Genomic DNA, 21,144 nt, shown 5'->3' on the forward strand with positions numbered 1-21,144 from the left:
ATATTGTATAACTCCAGTGATGGGAAACAGGATTAAACAGCATCATAGCAACAAGATGATTGCATCAATCCCATACAGCTTACTATAATTCTTTTTTTCTCTTTGAGTGTAGTTGTTCAAGTGATCTGTAAAACTTCATATTTGCACCCATTTGCACACATTATATAAGTGCAACATGTTCCCTTTTCCTGGGGACTTTAAGGTAAATGGTGCACATTTTGCCTTTTCAGGTCTTTTCATATCAGTAAAGTGATATTGTCTGAATTTGCAACAAGGTTGAAAGAATACTCCCCAGAAAACAAAAAATGCCCTGATGTCATATGTACAAATGTTTTGTCAGATATATACACGTACATATAAATTGCATGTATTTCCTGTGAATTGGTCCTTGTATTCTGCCCTGGACATACATCCACCTTTTAGTACAGCTATTTCTGCATTTTGATGAAAAATAAAACAAATGGAAACAATATAGAAGGAACAACAAAAGGAATATTATAGTACCAATGTAGACATGGACACAGAGGAATAATAGGAGGCAAAACTACTTTGATATAATAGGCAGAACAAGAGAGAGAAAAAAATTGCTAAATAATTCCAAGTCCAAGGTATAATATGATACACGCAAAACAATATATTCATTAAATATATTTATGACATATACAATATAAATGAAATATCTTATGTGATATACATGTAATTGTCAAACTAATTCTGTTTAAATGCATTCTATTTGTTTTTTTCTTTTAGGTTGCAGACAGGGCAACAGATACTCCTTTGAATTTGTACATTGACCCAAAGTATGAACCATTTGCAATTGAGAAGCCCCCGCCCATTGAGCCGCCAAAGATTGACGAACAGGCCGTCGCTATCCGCGACATGTTTGTGTGCATGGGGTCTGCCTCAACCACACAAACCAAGGAGTGGTTCTCCTCTGTGAAGATATCATCGTCGACGGCCACGACGAGCTCCCTCCAGAGGCGCCCCTCCAGCTCCGTGGGGCCGCCGGGGACCCAGTTCGGAAGTTCGCGGCCCTGCAGCGTCATGAGCGGCCAGGCGACGACGGTCGACAGCGGGTTCGCGAGTCCCTCTAGGTTCGATCCCTTGAGCATGTCGCACGGCAGCAGCTTTCAGGACTTGACGATGGACAGTGTGTCTGATTTGCCAAACAGGGAGCGACTGTTCGACAGTCCGCCAAAACTGCGAGAGTGGAGGCCCCCCATTGGTGATAGTGCGTGCATGGTTGCTGACACTGAGAAAAGAGGGCGTGGCTATGGGGGTGCCTTTCACTTGGACATCCACCGGCAGCCGGAACCAGTCATGGAGGATGACGAGGAGAATGGTGAAGCCGACGAAAAGGCGTCTGTGGAGAGCGGGGAGAGTGGATGTGAAACAGAAAGCCAACAACTTGACGAGACGGAATCCGTTGACCTGACAGAGATCAATAACAATGCCGAACCAAATGAGACACCTGCGGGTGAAGCGGATGGCAAGATCCAGGATGACCCTGCTGTTGCATCCCCACCTGCTCCCAAAGTGATCCGGATCAGAAACATTGATGATGCTGCAAGTCTGGTGGTGTGCGTCTCTCTCAAGAAGGCCATCATGGTGGCGGCGGAGAGTCCGAAGGAGGAGGAGGTGGACAAATTCATCGAAGATCACTTCCTCCAACTGGAAGGTGTCAAGATGGCCGACTTGACGGAGAACTGGGAAGAACAGATGGAGTTGGAGCTGCCTCCTCAAAGTCCAATGACCTCACGAACTTTGACCCTGCAGGTCAGTACAATGCTTATTATGTACATGTACATTGTTCTGGAATTTGTGATGCCTCAAAGTCCAATGCAACATCTCATTTGCACTTCAGCAGCATACAGCCAAAGCTAACTGCATCAGACTTTGTATTTCCTGAAGACAGGTTTAGTGCAAGCACTGCATCGTACTATCAAGCAATACAGTTTGAGAGTTAAGATGTTGCAAAACTATAGCCAAACAAATTATTTCTCCTGTTTTCCCCTGCTTTTTTAGATGTGTAGGCCCCTATATGTCTTTGCACATGAGCTGGGTAGCACAAATGTACATGAAGAGTTTGTTTGCAAAAACCGATAAGTCCATATTTGCCAAACGGAGATATTTGCAATCAAAGGTCAAGAAAAATAAAGAGAATAATAAGAAAATTTTTGCTTCTTTTGACCACAACTTCAGAAATATACCTTTATATGTAGTGACCAATATATCATTTAAAAGGTATTATTTTGTACTTTATGACAGAGATCGTACTTTAAAATCTTCAAAAATGGACTTATCGGTTTTTGCAAACAAACCCTTCACATACTGTTTAAGATTCTGACAAGGTTTAAATCACTAGTGGTATATACAGACTGCATGCCCCATTTTATCACTGCTATCTCTTTTCCTTCAGGTTCCTGACGAACTTGACCGCTCGGCAAGTCGCCTCTCCACCACCCTCTCCTCCGCCAGGGATGCAGGGAGCGGCGAGGCCGACTCCCTTTTTGACAGCGACCAGGAGGAGGATGAGGACCAGGAGGAGGATGAGAGGGATGCCTTCTTTGCCAAGCCACGCCCGACCTTGGACTTCACCAACAAGAAGGGGCTGGACGCCTTCAAGAAGTTCCTCTGGGGCACGGAGGGGGAGAAGTACTGGAACTTCTGGCTGGACATCGACAGAGGGGCCATGATAGAGGACCAGGATGTCAAGAAAGCGTGAGTCAGAAAGGAAAATTTTTGATGGAGAAGAGGACAGGTGGTTGTTTAAAGGGTGTGTACAATTCTGGTCGAGGTGAGGATTTAACTTTTTACGTTTTGCGAGATATTCAGAAACCACTCTATGAGATGTCAAAGAGCATGCGATTCTAAGGGGTATCAAAAGTTTATTTGATGAAAATCACTTTTGAAATGGCTGGGATATCTGAAAACAAGGTGAAACAAAGAGATCCTAATAAAGTTGTGGCATGTCGCCTTTTATTATTATCACTTTTTTGGATATCTCAGCCATTTGAAAACCAATTTTCATCAAATAAATGTTGAATCCTTCTTAAAATTACATGCTCTTTCATATTTCATAAGAGGTTTCTCATTATCTCACTTAAGAATGCTCAAAACATGAATCCCCACCTCAACCAGTACTGTACAGTCCCTTTAAAGTCAGTCTGATGGTAAACAATCTCTCGGGTGCTGCAGTGAGTGTTAAATGTCCATCCTAACTTTTCAAGGATGGCAAAAGAGTAATAACTTATGATTTCTGTATTTGTTTCATCGTTTTTATTGCTGAATCATATCATCATCAAAATCAATAAAGGTTACAAAGAGAATGTAGGTGTGAATGCAAAATTGAACAGGGATTTCCCATTTTTCTGTAGTAGTAATAAAACACAGCTGTCTCCCATGGGGTTCTGTAGTTATAAGGTTGTAGTATTCATTGTAAAGTGATAGGTGTGGAACAGAAGTTTTGCTTATATATTTTTTTATGCTATATCATTGAAGCTGTGTCTGTTTTGCATTATGGAAGCGATAAGTACCCATTGAAGATATTATAGTCCTGAGTATACTTAGGCATTTGTCTACGGGAAATGCATGTTGTGGCAAAATCAGCCCATCCTCAACGGGTTAAAACCAATAGCAACTGGAAGCAATAAAGCAACTGCCAAATTCAGACAAATTTACTAATATATGGACATCATTTTCTGTCTTTACTTTTTGTTTAGCTGCACTTCTCTTTCCAGTTATCATCTGTGTGTATTAATGTTGTTTTAATAGGTTTCCAGTCTTAGTCATTAAATTCTGTTAGGGAATCTGCATAAGATATTCCAAGAACTAACCCTCTCTGTCTCACTGTCTTCCATTATTTCTTTTGAAGCACTGATAGTGATACATCATGCCTTGCTATTTGTCTTTTTTGCTAGTATACTGACAGTTCTTATCTCTAAGAGTCTTTTGCTGATTATGAATCAAGTAAAACCAGAAATGTTTGCTTGTGTTTCAATATAGTAAATTTTGTGAGAGCCAAGGTTTGCAAAATATTAAAATGCGTGCAGAAGTAATAGTCTACCACTCTATGTATTGAATACCAGTAGCAATTCTTGAAAATTTTATGCCGCGAACTACATAGGCTGATAGGCTGTTGACTCCAGTTCCTGAAAAATGTTATTCCCCAAAAATACCTTGCTTTACAGTATTTTTGTCTTTCCATCATTTTGTCACAATAGCAAAGGATGAACAAACATCTTATTTCTACTCTTCTTTTTTTTAAAGGTTCCTCTCCCAACTGCGAGACAAGTACCTCAAGGCAGGGGGCGACTGTGAGCTTCCGGCCGAAATGCGCGATCGCCTTGGCCTGCGGAACCCGTCACACTGGTCATCGATGTCCAAGCTGGTTCAACTGAAGCAGGCTATCATTGAACCCCTTTTGCTCTACTGGTGAGTTTGCACAGATCAACTTTTTTTTTTTTAATTTTAAAGGGGCTAATCAGTGTTATGGAGTAACATACTCCCAGAATGAAATGCCCAAAGCCATAATCAGAATGTGCACATAAGTTTGTGAATGGGGACACTGTTGCTTTGTTTTGTTGCTTTACCAAACAGTATGTGATCATAATTTCCTTTTTCTGTATATAGTTTGGGTCTCATAGGATTGGTATGGGTGGCCCCTTGTTAGCTCTAGGAAGTCCAGGTTGCCAGTTTCATTGCCTGATGATTAGCTGTTATTGTTCATTCTCTGATTTATTTTTTCATATTCTTCCTCTTTGCATTGGAAGCTTGAAAGTATAAGAGGTAAACAAGAGGTGTGGCATTAACCCGTTGAGGACGGTTTGATTTTGCTACAACATGCATTTCCCAAAGACACCTGACCGAGTATACTCAGGACTCGTCCTCAACAGGTTAAGTACACCATGCACATAGATATATATGTGGGACTAACTTACTTCCAAATGATATGAACATGCATGACAGAAGGCCATAGTGACCCTTTTTTGTTTCACTTTCTTTCTTTCTAATTGTAAATGATAGCAACAGTCTTTATGACAACTTTTTGATGTATCGTATCATTTTAATGTTTTCATGTTGAGTGGATACTAAATGACTGCTGCATCACATGCATAAACTGAATATTAACAACATGATTTAAATAAAAAAATAAATCAATCTGTACCATAGGGCTCCAAGATTCTTGATGCAAGAAACCTATCAGGCAACCACACCCGACAACTACATCTACACCCGGCAACAGCTCCTGACCCGACCAGCCCCCGTACCGCACCCCGAGCCAACAACGGTCACCCTGCTACCCCTGCGCCCCAAGACATGCTGGCCACGGCTGAGATCTCATTCTGTCGGCCCTGAGGTTTGTGGTCCAAATTAAGATTAATCATGAAATTGTCTTCTCTTCAATATGACATTGTTGAGTTCATTTCAAGAAATCTCTAGGCAAAGTAAGTAATTTCTTGAAAAAACAAAATCCTTCCAAAGTTTTCCTCAGCATTTGTCAGGCAGAGAGAGATGTATCTTAGAGACTGAACAATTTTAGATTGATGTTGATGTAGCAAACCATTTACCACATGCACATAGAAATGAATTGTTTTTTTCATGGACGAATATATTGATATCATCACATGTAGATGATACAAGAAGACTATACATATTTACATATATGTATTATTTTCAACAAACTTGAACCCCACCCAGAATTTTCAGAAGTGATTCCAGAAGATTCATGCACATATGGTACAAGACATGCACACACACACATTTTTTTTAAATAAATAAATCAATATTTGTATTTGTAGACAATGCTCTTTTTATAACCCCTCAAACTCTATTGCATCAAGCACTTGAATGTCATGTCCCATTTTGCCTCTCCCTGTAGCTGCCGACAAGAGTGCATGTCAATCAACATCTGCACGAACCTCCCCCTCCACCACCTGATCCCAAGCTCCGCCCACAACAGACCACTTCCACCACCACCACCACCATCACCCCTCTTGGAGCGGGCAAGAAGAGCGACCAGAAGGGCCAAAACCACCAGAGAAGCAAGACACTCCCCATCATCCCTCTCACCAGCGCCATGACGACCATCACCCCCAAGCAAGTCCCCTCCCTCGGTCGGCTGTCGGCTCCCAACCCTGCCCAAAAGTGCAATGTGGAGACGATCAACTACGGCTCGCCCGTCGGGCCGGGCGTGATCAGTCTCAAACCAGTCCCGCCCAAATCGGCGCCCCCTTCCCTGGGAGCCCGCAGGAGACGGGCGGAGGAGATAGGCTCGCCGAGAGGATCGGAAGAGTCAAAGATGAAGGCAGGGGAAAAAGCAGAGGAGAAGGAACAAGATGAAACTAAAGGAGATGATGAAGCAGAGGAGGATGAAGAAGAGGAGGACAGAAGATCAAACAGTGAGGCGTCAGATGATGAGAGTGGATCCCAAGTGAGCAAGAAAGAGGCAGACAGGTGAGAACAGTATAACTATATTTTATTTACTATTGTTTGTATAATATCTATCTGTTATCAAACTTCAAAGAGCAATGTGCTACTGCATGTGACATATTACTATTAGAAGTTTGCTCAAATATGAATAATAGTAGTTTTGATATCAGATCACATGTGTGGATATGAAAGATGTCACTGACTAAATATTCCAAATTCTTCACTTTAAATGTGAATGTTTTTATTGTGAATTTATGAAGAAATCTTTTAGCCCTCACAAGAAAGTTAGAGATAATTCGTTGAACATGTTCTCATGACCTGAGCCAGGATTACACTCATGCTGCTGATCTGTCATTTGTCACACACTACAATCAAACCTGTCTTACTGACCACCTGCGTATAGCAGCAACTTGCCATGTGGCCCATTCTCAGTAAAAGCGTTCAAATGCGGAATTTTGGTGTCGCCGACATTCCATGACAGTTTGCGGTTCCCTGAAACCTATTAGATACTATTTAAATGTTTATAATATATCACGAGGACTTTATTTGTTAAAAATAAACACGATCAAATGCAGTTGTCTGCCTTTTTGTGTAGAATTTTGCTGTTAAACTTCGTTAAGACCCCTAAAACGCAGTGTCGCCGGCTATTTCAGAATTATGTTTTATTGCTCCTCTCCGTCCACAAACACATTTTCCAAATATCATTTTCATGGACGATGAGCATATCATATGTGCTAATCACAATACTCAAAAAGTTCCAAAATTTTTATTGACTTCTTTTTTATAGCCTTTTGAAACCTGTCGCCAAATTCACCGCCAGATACGTTACCAGTTTCTTTAGTGTTACAACATTGCGAAAATAACAAGACTATGCAATGACCCTGTGTATATGAAACCCTGAGGATATACTTCATACATTGCAAGTACTTAGATTTTTTGTGCAACAGCTCTTTATTGAGAATACGGTACAATGTTTGAAATATCGATTTTCTACACTTTTATTTGGACAGATACGTTACATACTTTTCACGCCACCCACTGCGACAGATATTGCAATGTCAGACAAATTGCATATTATACATTACTCCTCGGAATGACGCATCGATTCAACATTAAAGTTTAGTACAAGTGAGAAATATTTGGTAGATATCGCTCTCATAATAATATGATCGACCATATACGTTACCACAGATACGTTACCCCAGATACGTGACCGAATTTTGCTCATTGGTCTTGTGCTTTCTGGGGATCAAATCTGGTCAAAATTCATCCCTACACATTACATGCTTCGTTTTGTTGGACCTCAGGATTATATTCTTACACCAAAAGGACAGAGAGGTGAAAAAGAGCAACACTTCCACATGATTTTTCTTTCTGCGTCAGTGTATCACAACTTAATGCCATGTTTTCCGACAGATACGTTACCACATAATCAAAATGCTGAAAAGAAATTGTAAATGTTATTACAAACAAATCGTTGTGTGCTCATAAACTCCAAAGTTCTATTCTATAAAACCCAGCCACTTTCATATTCTATGCAACAACTTTGAACGTTTATTTTACAAGACGAAGCTAAGATTCAGCATATCAGTTTTTTGCTTTTCAGATTTAGCAGATACGTTACGTATAATTCAGGGCACCCACGGTGACAAATAATGTTATGTAAAACAAAGTGTTCATAAAACAATTCTGCATAGAATGACGCTTCCATAAAAAAATTAAAGTTATGTTCAAATGAAGAATATTCAGTAGAAATTGCTCTGTAACTTCACCGACAGATTCATTTACGGTACGCCAGATACGTTACCAAACTTTGAAAGAGTAAAAAGTAGTTTATGAAACGCTTCCGAGAAAAGTTTCAGTGTTCTGTTGCATATTTATTCTAGTGTTTTTCAACATATGAAGAACTACTCAAGATTCATTGATAAGTTGAACAATTATTTATTCATTTTCATTAAAAGGGATGAGCCAAATACGTTACCATAGGTCAAACAACTGTTTAGCATATCGAGTTCATAGAGACTGTACCTACTTCCTTCTAAGTGCCTGCAAAAATATATTTTTAAACCTTGCTTGCATTATCCATCAAAACTTAATGAATATTTATAGTCAGATGGATAAATACATTCAGACGTAAGATGCGAATACTCTGTGAATGAAGAACTCAGCTTTCACATTTAGGGCTCTTTTCCACTACATTTCATAGTTAAAATATTACGTTCAATGTTTAAAATGGTTAATTTGGGCTTACATCATTCGTTTTTACATCAATTCATGAGGTAAATAATTAAACAGGTGATATTTATTAATTCATACACAACTAAAATTATTACTTATATTTTACCAGATACGTTACCAAAGGTGATTCGATGTTTTTCAATAGTTATTTCCCCAGGAAAGCAATTCATATTTGTTTCCTGTGGAAATTGCAGATCGGATCGTTCTCTTTGCATGATTTGTGGGATTCGAAATTTTATTTGTAAGCGAAATTTGCTAAAAATGCAAAGTGAATCTTAAGGTTATATTTCATTTCAGCAAAAAGCATATTTCAACCTACCACACAGAAATAATTTCTACCAATTAGCAAGAGATGACAACATCTTTACCTCTTGAAAACCCCCAATATCTTTAGGGGGGACAGATGTCTTTTCCTGAACAGAAATTGGATCAAAACAATCAATTTAATTCAGAGTTAGGAGTCCATTACAACATGTAAATTTGCGGTAACGTATCTGATTGGTGATCAAAAATCATATATGATGCTCTATTTCAATTCATTTTTACTCAATGAATGGCCATCATTTAGAATGTTCCACGTTTTGTTTCGTATTTGACCGGTTTTGAAGTTTCCGAAAACACATCTTTGAATGTATTACTTTGTGGTTGATTTTTCGGTTTTACTCACATGGAATTGAACACTTAATCTGAGAATGGCCCATATATACGACCACTAAAAACATTTCCCTCCCGGAGAAAGAAACATGTTAACGAACCTGTCTATAGTGGCCACTTGTCTATAATGACCACTTTTTTCATCCCCGTTGGGTGGCCACTATAAACAGGTTTGACTGTATTATGAGATCATCTACCATTAGCAGATGGAGATGCTGTCTTCCAGTGGGATTGCACAGGATAAGGCTTTTGGCTGTGAAGTCTTTTCTATCCATCTGAAAGTGTGTTATTCTTACAAGTAAATTTCACTGGCCATGAATTACAACTGTCACTTATTGCAATTATCCTCCAACCCAGGCCGGCATCTGGCACCAAGAAAGAGAGACCCTCGTCAGCTGCCAGCAGCAAGGCGTCGTCGGTAGAGAGCGAGTTCCTTGGAGGGGTGAGGATGGAGGGACTCCTCCGGGACCTGTACCAGGAGAAAAAGGCCGGAGGATTCATCCGCAGCTTCCTGGAGAGCAGACAGGATGAGGTATGCAGCCAGTATTTTCTTAATTGGAAGAATAATGATTATGACAAAGACAGTGATGGTGATGATGTTAATCGTAGTGATAATGATAATGACAAAAAGAACAGCAACAGTAATGGACAAGAAGAAGGAAAGAATATATGAATGTTAAAGAGAAGAAATGGAAGAAGATGGAATAGAAGATGCAGAAGACAAGAAGATGAAAAAGATGGAAGCAGAAGAAAGAAAGATGGAAGAAATAGAGGAGAGAAGTAGAGGTAGAAGAAGAAAAAAAAAGATGAAGAAAGAAACTGAAAGAAGAATTAAAAAAGGAGAAAGAAGAAAGGAAAGAAAAAGAAAGGAGAATAAGAAGTGGAAAGAAGTTTTCTTGAGATTTGTGTTTAAATCTTCTCTTGCAGAGTTCAGAGTATTGCATTGACTGATGTGTTTTTTACCAGCAAAGAATTGAACATAACCATATTTACAACCTGTGGTGGGAGTCTACAATATTGGGTTATTGTCTCTTGTAAAACTCTATTTTCTTTTGTCTTGTCTTCTCAGACTGCTCTAAACTGCCTTGGCTGCTGGCATGAGCTCCAAGAATACCATGCCCTCTTTTATGCAGAGGTGTTTAACCCCTACCATCTTGCCAGAAAAGCCCAGGTAAGTACACTCTTAAGGAGCATATTGCTGCCATCAGAGCGCACCTTCTAATTTGTGGCAGCTGAAGTAAATTCTGAGAAATTTTCTTGTTATATCCCTCTGGATACTTTAAGCAGCTATTCAGTGTCACAAATGTAAAAGTTGCCATTTAATCATCTGACCGCTAAAACACATCCTTGTTTAATTGTTTCGTATTTACTGGTATATGGATGAGTCTCTGTTAATGTGTCTACCGGTAAAGATAGATTAGCTGGTTATGAACACCAAACAGCGAAATAGAGTGAAATAAAGTTTGGAACTATAAGCTGGTAGGCCTGATTGTGAAACATTTCATAGGTGATGTGTGGAATAATTTCTAAAATTGTATGATACTATGCAGACTCATTTCATGTGGATAATTCATTGTTCACAGTCAATCCAGTCCAAGTATGTGGTGGAGGGGTGCTTCTTCGACATCAGTTGCCCCCCTGCCCTGAGATACCAGGTCTACCGACAGCTGGACCCGCCCTATGAGGAGCTCTTTGATGGCGTGGAGGAACACATCTTGGACTGTCTCCTCGTGCCCTGGCTGGACATGAAGGACAGTGACCGGTCACTCTACAACAAGGTCAGTCAGTGGTATTTTTTTTGGTATCATCCTTGGTCTTTTCTATATCTTTGCATTATGAAGCATGGTCAAAGTAAAACATCTGCATTCTGATTGTTACCAACAGTTGTAATGAGAATACTTTATACTCCTTCCTCGTAAATCCTGAGCACACTGATGAGATTTAACCTATACTGTACCCATTGAGTTTCAAGCCTATACCAAAGTGCTATTCGTCCACTTTGAGATACAGTCATAGACTAAGGATGAGTAGCAGTGGTTCACTCCAGCAAAAGATTTATTCATCCACAAGCAGGAACTGAGACCCTGCGGCTGTCAGATGGTAAAACAGTCTATCTCGAAAATGGCTGTTCTGAGAAAAATGACTTTAAAGTTTAGAGGTTTGAGCTTTTTTAGGAGATGGGTATAATGCATTTTTAGCAATGGGACAAGAAGAAGCATATTAAACACTGATAACTGAAGAATTTTGTGCTTATTTGGGGTTTTAATTATAAAATAAATGAGATTTTTGTGCAGATAGACTGTTTAACCACAGCACATGTATACACTCCCGCTACACATCATAAGATGGTAAAATGATCTATCTTCTAGATAGACCACAAACACTATGTAAACTGGTCTTACTCAAAGATAGACCATTTTACCATCTGACAGCGATGATTTAAAAGATCTCAGTTAAGAAGGTTATGTGGTTTATGTAAAAGATAGCTCGTTTTACCTCCAAAAGATATTACCGACAATGGGCTAACTCAAAGATAGACTGTTTTACCATCAAATCTGAAGGAAAAATACAAAAAAGTACCAAGATAGCGGAAATTATCTCAAAAACAAGACATGATGGGATTTTCTCGATAGCACCATTGGAAAGAGCACCCTCACATGTCCCGGAAAGTGAATTTACCTCAAAAAGTCAAATTTTCGAGTTAGACCGTTTTACCATCTGACGGCAGCTTTGTAATGGAATCAGTAATGCAACCGCTATATTCTTTGATGATCTGTCAGCATAGCTAATGATTGCGTGCTGATTGCTTGAACATGTCTCGTCACCCATTTATAGTAATGTGAACGCGGCAGTCCAGTTGGGATGATAAACCTTAAACATGGAATATTATACATTTAGGATATTGATATCAACAGGTGTTTGATTACAATTTTTCATGTCCTTTTATTATTTCCTCTGCTGGGATGGGGAGGTCATTATATTTCTATGGAAGTTCTGTTTTCACAAAACTTACAACTATAGAATGTCATTTGTTGCCAGCCGATATTTGACTGTTGTATCATAATGGAAGCGTTATATATCCAATTATTACCTGTACAAGGTAGTTTTGCGAGGCAATTGCAGTTGGTATTTTGCAGGGTCGTAGAGTTCAGCAGGCGACATTAGAGCATATCACGAGCACCAGGGGTTTTACATATACAGCGGACTCCTGTTATAACGAAGGCCTCGAGACCGGCAGTTTTCTTTCGTTATATCAGAATTTCGTTATAACCGAACAAATAAACAATAGAAATACATAGAGTGGATGACATTGCAGCCCAAATTTTTACTTCGTTATAACCAGAATTTCGTTATAACCGTGTTCGTTATTACGGGAGTGCACTGTAAACATTCCAGTCTCGCCAATCACCTTAAATGTAAACATTCCGGTCTCGCCAATCACTTTAAATGTAAACATTCTGGTCGACCACAAAGCGAAGACATTCAAGGACGTTGCTGCGTGTCGGTTACACACACCGCAGAAGAACGCCGATAAATCAACTCATACAAGGTTGACCACTTCCAGCAGCACTACACGTCAAACAATGAATAGTCCATTTGTGCTCAATAACTGCACAGTGACAATCAGTTATTGCAACTCTCCAAATTGAAACAGAAGCAAAATTAAAGTGTAAAAACGTTCAGATGTTTGAAGTTCGCCTGTTACAACTACATATATCTTGGAAGTTGGAGTTGAATGGTATACATTGATGAACAATTTTCAATTATTCGACATGTTGGTGATGATCTACAGGTTGTCAAATGTGGCTTGATCTATATCATAGTGTATAGCCGTATTCACATATTTTCCTAATTTATCTTGGGGATTGGTAATAATTATGATTTTGACTGGCCTTGAGGGAGATACCAGATAAATATTGCCCGCACTGAAAGAATATTGCCCTCGTCTTCGACTCGGGCAATATTCTTTCAGTTTGGGCAATATTTTCTGGTATCTCCCTCGAGGCCAGTCAATATTATATACAGTAGTTATTAATCATTCTGTCTCTCTGCGTATTATCTGTCCATCTGTCTATCTATCTATCTATCTATCTATCTATCTTTCTGTCTATCTATCTATCTATCAATCTATCTATCGATCTCTTTCTTCCTCTCTGCCATTCTGCCTTGTCATCCAGATTGAACTGTTTGAGGAAGAGAGGCAGCTAGAGAACATGAAATCCAAGCATCTGCAGAAACTCCAGAGAAGGCTGATGAGAGAGGTAAATATTTAACCAGAAGTCTGGTGAATTGAACACTGAGAGAGACAATGACTTTGAAGGGTGTGTCTACTGTAGATGCAGAGCCCATCTTGCTGTTGTCGGTGATTATTTAAACTCTTGAGATATTCCTGACATATTGTTAATGTTTGGGAATGAAACATGTTGTCACTTTTAGCTCGAGTTATGCTTTGACATTATATCCCTGGGCTGTCTTTGCCAATATTTCTGCAAAAATCCCTTCCATAACTATTTAAGACATTTAGTATAAGATTTACATAACTTCAATTGTGGACAATATTTTTGCCTCTCTCCTCTTAACAATTTTTTGATGTCATATCATTTTCCCCTCTCCCCCCCCCCCCCAAAAAAAAAAAAAAACAAACAAAGCAGTGAAATAGGCCATTGCCCTCACAGACTGAACAATTTGATTACCAAGATCTCTAGATGAATGTGCGGAGCAGTCCTGGCTGATGAGTCAAGCAGTTCAGACCATGGCAATCTGATAAGCAGCATGTATGATGTTCAAATCCCAGCGTGGCAGTGGTGCCCTATGCATGTAAAAGAACCCATGGTGAAGAAGTCAACCGTGCACAAAAAAATGGCTGATAATTGCAGGAATCTTCACGATTAAAGGAGACAGATTTACCCCAGAAAAAGAAGAAGAATGTTTGAGCCCTATTTGCTCCTGAAGCAGGGTTAATCATGTACCCCTGTTGCTCACTTTGTGCCTCTGTTTCCCTTCTCCTACCAGAGAATGGCTACCCCAGATTTCACCATAGAGGGCGAGGATGAGGAGACAAAGAGAGAGTCATACTATGAGACCCTCGCCGAGAAGGTCCCCCAAGAGTTCCGGGATTACGACTTCGACAAGCTCATTCGCAACAGGATGGAGGTGGAGAACTTCAGGCAATTTTTGGGTCAGTTTCAAAAGGAATATATATATATCTATATATTTTCATCTCTCTGTCTTTGTGTTCGTATATCTTTCTCTATCTCTTTCTCTCTCATATATAAGTTTCTATCTCTATTTGTATTTCTATCTATTTCTGTAAGTGTACCTCAGGCAGTTTTTTTCGGTCATTTTTGAATGGAATACGCCATAAATTCTCTCCTTGATTGGGTAGAAGTATATATCTCTATATTTGTATATTCATCTCTCTGTCTGTGTGTTTGCATATATCTTTTGCTCTCTCTCTCTCTCATCTATATGTTTCTATCTCTATGTATCTGTATTTCTATCTATCTATTTACATCTGATTGCTTGTCTACCTACCTGTCTAATTGACTTGCCTATTTTCTTTTCTGTTCATTCATTTGTTGTTGTTTAGATCTGTCTACTGTTTTTTCTCTATATACCCTTTATCCGTTTTTTGTCAAACTTTGTGTTTCTTCCAGAGGATAACTATGCCCTCATGGACCTCATGTGCTGGCTGGACATAGAATCCTTCCGCCGCACTCCTCATTTGGACACGAAAAAGCGCGACGCCAAGGCAACAGAAATCAAGACCAAGTATCTGAACAAGAAGTACTTCTTTGGACCTAACAGCCCGGCAACCAGAATGCAGCAGCATGAGGTTAGGAAGAAAGTTCATAAGTTTTCGAAACTACTCTTATTAAATTATTATTTCAGGAACAGATTTCATAGATTTTAGGAACAGATTTTGTAAGTTTTAGGAACAAAGTTCATAAGTTTCATTAACAATTTCATTACTTTTAGGACCAATTGTCAAGTGTTTTGGAAGGAGTTGCTTTTTCAAACTTTGTCCAAGGAGTGCATTTCATGTCAAGATGATGGATGGAAGTAAATTTGTATTATACTTCTGCCTCTATGCCAGAAAATGTAATAGTTTGGTTTTAGTAGACGTGTCTCTTTGACATCATTTAAATAGTCACTGAAGTATATCCTGTATGACATTTTCACTTGTCAGTAAACTATTGTTTCCTCCTTCAATCTAAACCCATGTTATGTTTTCTAGCAAAGAAATTTGGAATTATAGTAGTGTCTTATTCTTGGAAAAGTACACAAACAAGACAAAAAATAGAGGGTTCGTGGAAAGAGAAGTCATTCAACTCTGCACTCTGGAAGAACGGTTAGAGTATATGAGACCTTTGATGCCCTCTTATTTCACCCTCCTGTCTCCTAGGTGATGATGGCAGGCGGTGGGTGGGGCAAGCTGCTCCTTGACCGACCCCCCAACCCCATCATCCTGGAGGCACAGAAGTACGTCCGCGAGCGACTGGCCCGGAAGTGGCTCCCGCTCTTCATCATGACGGATGCCTTCCAGGAGAGACAGCGCCCTAACATCCGCATGGAGGACGTCGTGGATGACGTCATGGCCAACAAGCGGAAACGGTACATGGCCATCTACAAGGTGAGATGTGGGTTTGCAGTGATTGCCAATCATCTGAAGCATGCATATATTCCAACACACACTCATCAGGCATTATGTATGTGAAAATGACCTTGTACTCTTATTTTTTTTTTTGTAAGATTGAAAAATGTGTCCTCAGTTGCTTGATCCTGAAAGAGTAAAGAATAACTTTTTAGAATAAATCCAAAGGGAGTTTCTTGTGAAACACTGCTGCATTGTCTAGACTGTCCACTTAGATTTATGCTTTCATGACATGGTGATATCATCTTTTACAGACACAAATATAATCATAATCACACTCACAATGGGAGGATTTTATGCATTACAAGTTCCTTTATTGCCCATCACTTAAAGGAATCTCCCAAAAATTCCATATTTTGAATTAACTCAGAAGAAGTCTTATACTTTCCATCACATCATATTAGAATTGCAATGACTTTAGAAAGCTATTTTACAATTAACTTTATGTAGTTAAAGGAAGTTTTGACTTCACAACTATTGCCAGGCAATTACCCCTAGAGGGCAATTACCCCCCCCCCCCCCCCCCCCCGGCTAAATACTGGTTAGTGGTAAGGTTAGAGTAAAGATTAGGGTTAGGTTTAGGGTCAGGAGTTTGGGTTAGGGTTAGGTTTAAGGTCAGGAGTTTGGGTTAGGGTTAGGATTAGGGCCAGGGGAAGGGTCTGGGGTAATTGCCCAGGGGGTTATTGCCCTAGACCTGTCTACAAACATATCATTCAAACTCTACTCTCAACATAGATGTTCAACTTGACTGTTGAGTGTCTTGTCACTTGATAACTGTCTGTTAACCCATTGTGTCTCACTTGTCTCTCTGTCCTCACCCTGTCCAGCTGCTGGAGAGCAGGTTTGTATCCTCCTCCCATGAGATCATCGCCCTGAGGCAGGCCCTCATGAATCCCATCACGTGCCAGCACTTCCGCAAGTTTGTCAGCGTCAAGGGCGACAACCTGGAGAACGACGTCCTATTCTGGATGGAAGTCCAGAAATTCAAGGTATAGGTTGTTTGTGATGAATATGTCTTTTTAGCCCTTTTGGCCCTCCCTCCCCCCCCAAAAAAAAAAAAAAAAAATAAAAAATAAAAAATTCAGTACCACTATTCACAAAGTCCTGGAGAGGCATTCTTCACCTCTATTGTATACGTGTATATGAAGATGTTTGCAAAACGGGTTAAGCACTATTTTGAAACATTTCAAATTAAATCCATCATCAGATACTAGCAAAGCAAAATAAAACCTTTCCAGTGATATCTCACTCATTGAATAACAAAGAATATTTCTTGTAGCTATGATAAAATAAAGTATATCCAATATTTTCTTATCATTTCATTTGTTTTTAGCAGCTGTATTTGCAAATGTCTCAAATTGACATAAATGGAGTTCATTTGTTTTGTGGTCAAACTATTCATATGATATATGAGCATATTCTTATATATTACAATCTGCTCCACCTATCTATATCCACTTGCAGGAGATGTATCATGCCCACACAGAGGAATCCCTCATCCATCAGAAGATCCAGGCCATCCTGCGCTGCTTCATCAATTCGGAGATCGGTTCCAGCCTCCAGATCGACATCACACCAGAGCAGGCCGACAAAATCCTAGACAAGAGACTTAGGGAGATGGGGCCATACGTTTTCAGGGATGCACAGGTGAGACTGTAGATTAACCCTATTCTAACTGGGGGGGGGGGGGGGGGGGGGGGTCAAATTGACCCCCTCGTCATTTCGCGCCACGATTCCGCAATGCGCAAAGATTTTGTCGCATCGTTTTATGACTTTTTTCATTGAAGTCTCCTGCATATTTTGAGACCAAATTTGCGACGACCGGGTACACTGTTCTGAAGTTACGTAATGTTTAGCATATGCAACCCGAAAACAGCTCAAACTCATGATATCGTGTGCAAATCCAATGCAAATTGTGTTTTTTTGTTTAATTGATATAAATTCGATTATTTCAACTTTTGACCATTGAAATTAATCAATTCTGATGTAGATAAGCTTGAAAAAGTGCCTGCAAGAAATTTTGGCAAAAAACAACAGAAAACAAAAGGTCGAAAAAACAATAAAATACATAAGAAATAATAAAACAACAAAAAACAATAGAAACTGATTTTGATTGCGCTATTTTTTTACAAGAAAATTGTTTGATGTGTCTTGAGGAACTCAGACACAAAAATTCAGCCATCCTTCAGTCTTTTTAATGGAGTTATGGGTGAAAATATGATTTCATTCATATATTTGCATAATTAATTTACTAGAAATAGAAAGCCAATAGTTTTCTGTTGTATGACCATGTAATCTTGTAGTTGACATCTGGCTCTATCTTCAGGCGAAATTTTACAGCAATCGCGCGATCGGCGGCCGAGATCTGAAGGGGGGCTCAAATTGACACCCCCGTAAGATCTTGGTCTCAAATAGCCCAGTTAAAATAGGGTTGAGCACACCCTTTGGGTTTTCTACCCCCATTCTTCATATCTTCTGGGGTTGTGGGGTGTGTGTGTGTGTGTGGGGGGGGGGGGGGGGATTGGGAGCAGCACCTGATTAATGTCCTGGTCTCATGTAAGGTTGTTGCAGCAGTCAAGTGCAGACTTATGATTCATGTTGCTCAGGTGGAATCCTGATCCTGCATTTAAAGCTTGTGTGGCTTTGTTGTATCCAGCCATATAGTTTCTTAGCAAGAAGGTTCACTGCAGTGTTCTATGTTTTGAACAATTATTCAACCTTGCAGTTGCTCTCGAATTTGTTCAAAATACCATTAGCCTTTAGGTTTTTACTGTTACAATAGATATCTATCATACAGCCGATGGTGACCTGCAATAAGTTACTGTACGAATGCAGGGCGTAGATCTGGAATGTTTTTAAGCCAACAATGATTTGTATGCATGAAGTACCAACACAAGGTATGAGGGTTTCCAGAATTATGAAATAGTCATGTACATAATGACAAGATAAATCCAGGGTCTGTCTAATATCTTGGTAGCTTATTTCCGGGCTGAACACAAGAACCTCACAAATGCTGTGCCACAGCAGGATCTCATAGAGTAAAATGTTCTGGGGACTCCACCCATCCTCCTGCCCAACCAGAAGTTAGGCAGCCCCTGGATGCTCTAGCCCTCTCTCTTACAACACTTGAAAAAGATAGAAATCTGCAGCCCTTGTATGTTTTCCAACCACCGCAACTTCTACCACCATACCCACTGCTACCACTACTACCACCACCTGCCACTGCCCCACCCACACCCCCACCACCAACACCAAGAGAAATCTGAAGCCTTGTGGCTTAATCTATCAATTTCCTCTCTCATACCACTCCCTTCCCAGCTGACGGTGTTCCGAGTGCTGTCAAGCCACTGGAAGGACTTTCAGAAGTACCGGACGAGCCTCTCGGAGGAGAAGATGCTGGAGGAGCTGGACCGGAAGAGGAGGAAGATGAGGAAGAAGGAGATGGAGCGGGCCAGGATTGAGGATGAGAAGGTGAGGGTTTTGAGGTCCAGAGCTAGGCAAAGTCTGTGGCCTTCCATTATAGTGTTTTTTCTCTCCTGTGATTTTATAGCCGATAAGTACTTCCACAGGCATGCTTCTGTTTTCTGATATAGGATATAGAAGGTCTGCCAACATTCCGACATCCAAATCAGGGAGATTCCACACCGCAATCAGGGAGATATCTGTGTGTTGCATGCATTTCAATGGGCGAAAATAATTCCCAAATCAGGGAGATTTTATTATTTTCTTATTCACACATGAACAGATTTTGACATTTTCATGGAGACTCCTGCAGAATCAGGGAGACTTGGCAGCTCTGATATAGGTATCTGAAAAGTAGATGCAGATAAATAAGGATTACAGAATTATATTAAAGCATGTTGTATGAGAGTGACATTCTTGTGTAATTACATTTTGCCCCTAGATATGTGTCCATCTACCTCACATTATATTCAAGTGTATTTTGGAATCATTCATGGCCAGTTGTATGGCATGCTGCGTGGACACATTAAGGATTTTAGTGGCAATCCATGGCATGTTCAATTAGACTTTACAATATAGGCTCAAGTGCACAAACAGAACACAGAAAGTTTTGGTGATAAGTTCTGATATAAAAAAGTAAGATTATGGCATTCTTGTTTTCCATTTCAGAGAGTGAAAAATGTCACAGTGTCATTTGCAAATATTGGTGTAGATATGGTGATGATACCACCTAGTAGTATTTCAAGTCACACACATGCAGATCGTCATTGATATAATTGTTAATTGAAATCAAGAAGGAAATAGTGTCAATTCTTGTTAGAATGGTGTTCAATCTGCAATGATAGCTTTTTTAAAAAGCAGAGGGCTATAGATTTGAAGTTATTGTTAGAATGTCACTCTTGATATTCCTTGTATATTCACTCTTCTGGAAAGTATTCAGACGTTTTCCTGTTTGTTTGTTTGTTTGTTTGTTTTTTGTTTTGTTTTGTTTTGTTTTGTTTTGTTTTTTTTTTTGGGGGGGGGAATTGGAGGTAGATTGTTAAAGATTACAGAAGAGAAGATAAGTGTCATGCAAGAGATACCCTAACAACCTGGTGAAGCATCCTAGCTCATCAGCATTCAATTCAATACTACAAACACTAACTATGAAATGCAACCCGGCCCTGACTTTTGCTCCCAGGAATTTGCCAAGCAGACTGCGGCTGCCGCCAAGAACGAGGACGACCGCAGCTCTGGCATGGGCAGCAGCATGAGCATGAGGCGGATGTCCTCCCGCCTCTCGGGCATCATTCCCGGTTTCCTCGACGACGAGGAAGAGGAGGAGGAGGAGAAGGTGCAGTGGAAGTACTCGGACTACATGGAGGGGATCGAGCGGGAGAAGCAGCTCCTGAATGGTGATGACAGAGCCTCGAGTTTGATGTCAAGTGAGTAGTACTTTTCTTTGTTTTTATTCCCTGCTCCCCATTGTTCCTGACCCCACCCCCACCCCCTGTTGCCTGGCAACATCGAGGATGATGCTACGTTGGAAGAGATGTAGATGATGAGTGTGTTTTTGTGCTCATGATCATTTCAGAACAGGAGAGGAGAGAAGACTGCATTCCATGTGGTGGCATGATTATTTCTATGGCACTTAAAATCACTATAGATGAGAATAGGCAAAATAATCAGTCTCTTTTCTTCGGTTGTAATCAATCGTTGATAAA

At 40.0% G+C, this 21,144-nt stretch overlaps 1 pseudogene; it reads left to right on the forward strand.

Moving 5' to 3' along the window:
* LOC139718091 (regulator of G-protein signaling 22-like) overlaps positions 1-21,144 on the forward strand; it is a 43,064-nt pseudogene that overhangs the window by 20,555 nt on the left and 1,365 nt on the right.

The sequence above is a fragment of the Diadema antillarum genome, unplaced genomic scaffold (genome assembly GCF_040938485.1).
Source record: "Diadema antillarum isolate AM-2024a unplaced genomic scaffold, OU_Dant_1.0 scf00000088, whole genome shotgun sequence".
Classification (NCBI taxonomy): domain Eukaryota; kingdom Metazoa; phylum Echinodermata; class Echinoidea; order Diadematoida; family Diadematidae; genus Diadema; species Diadema antillarum.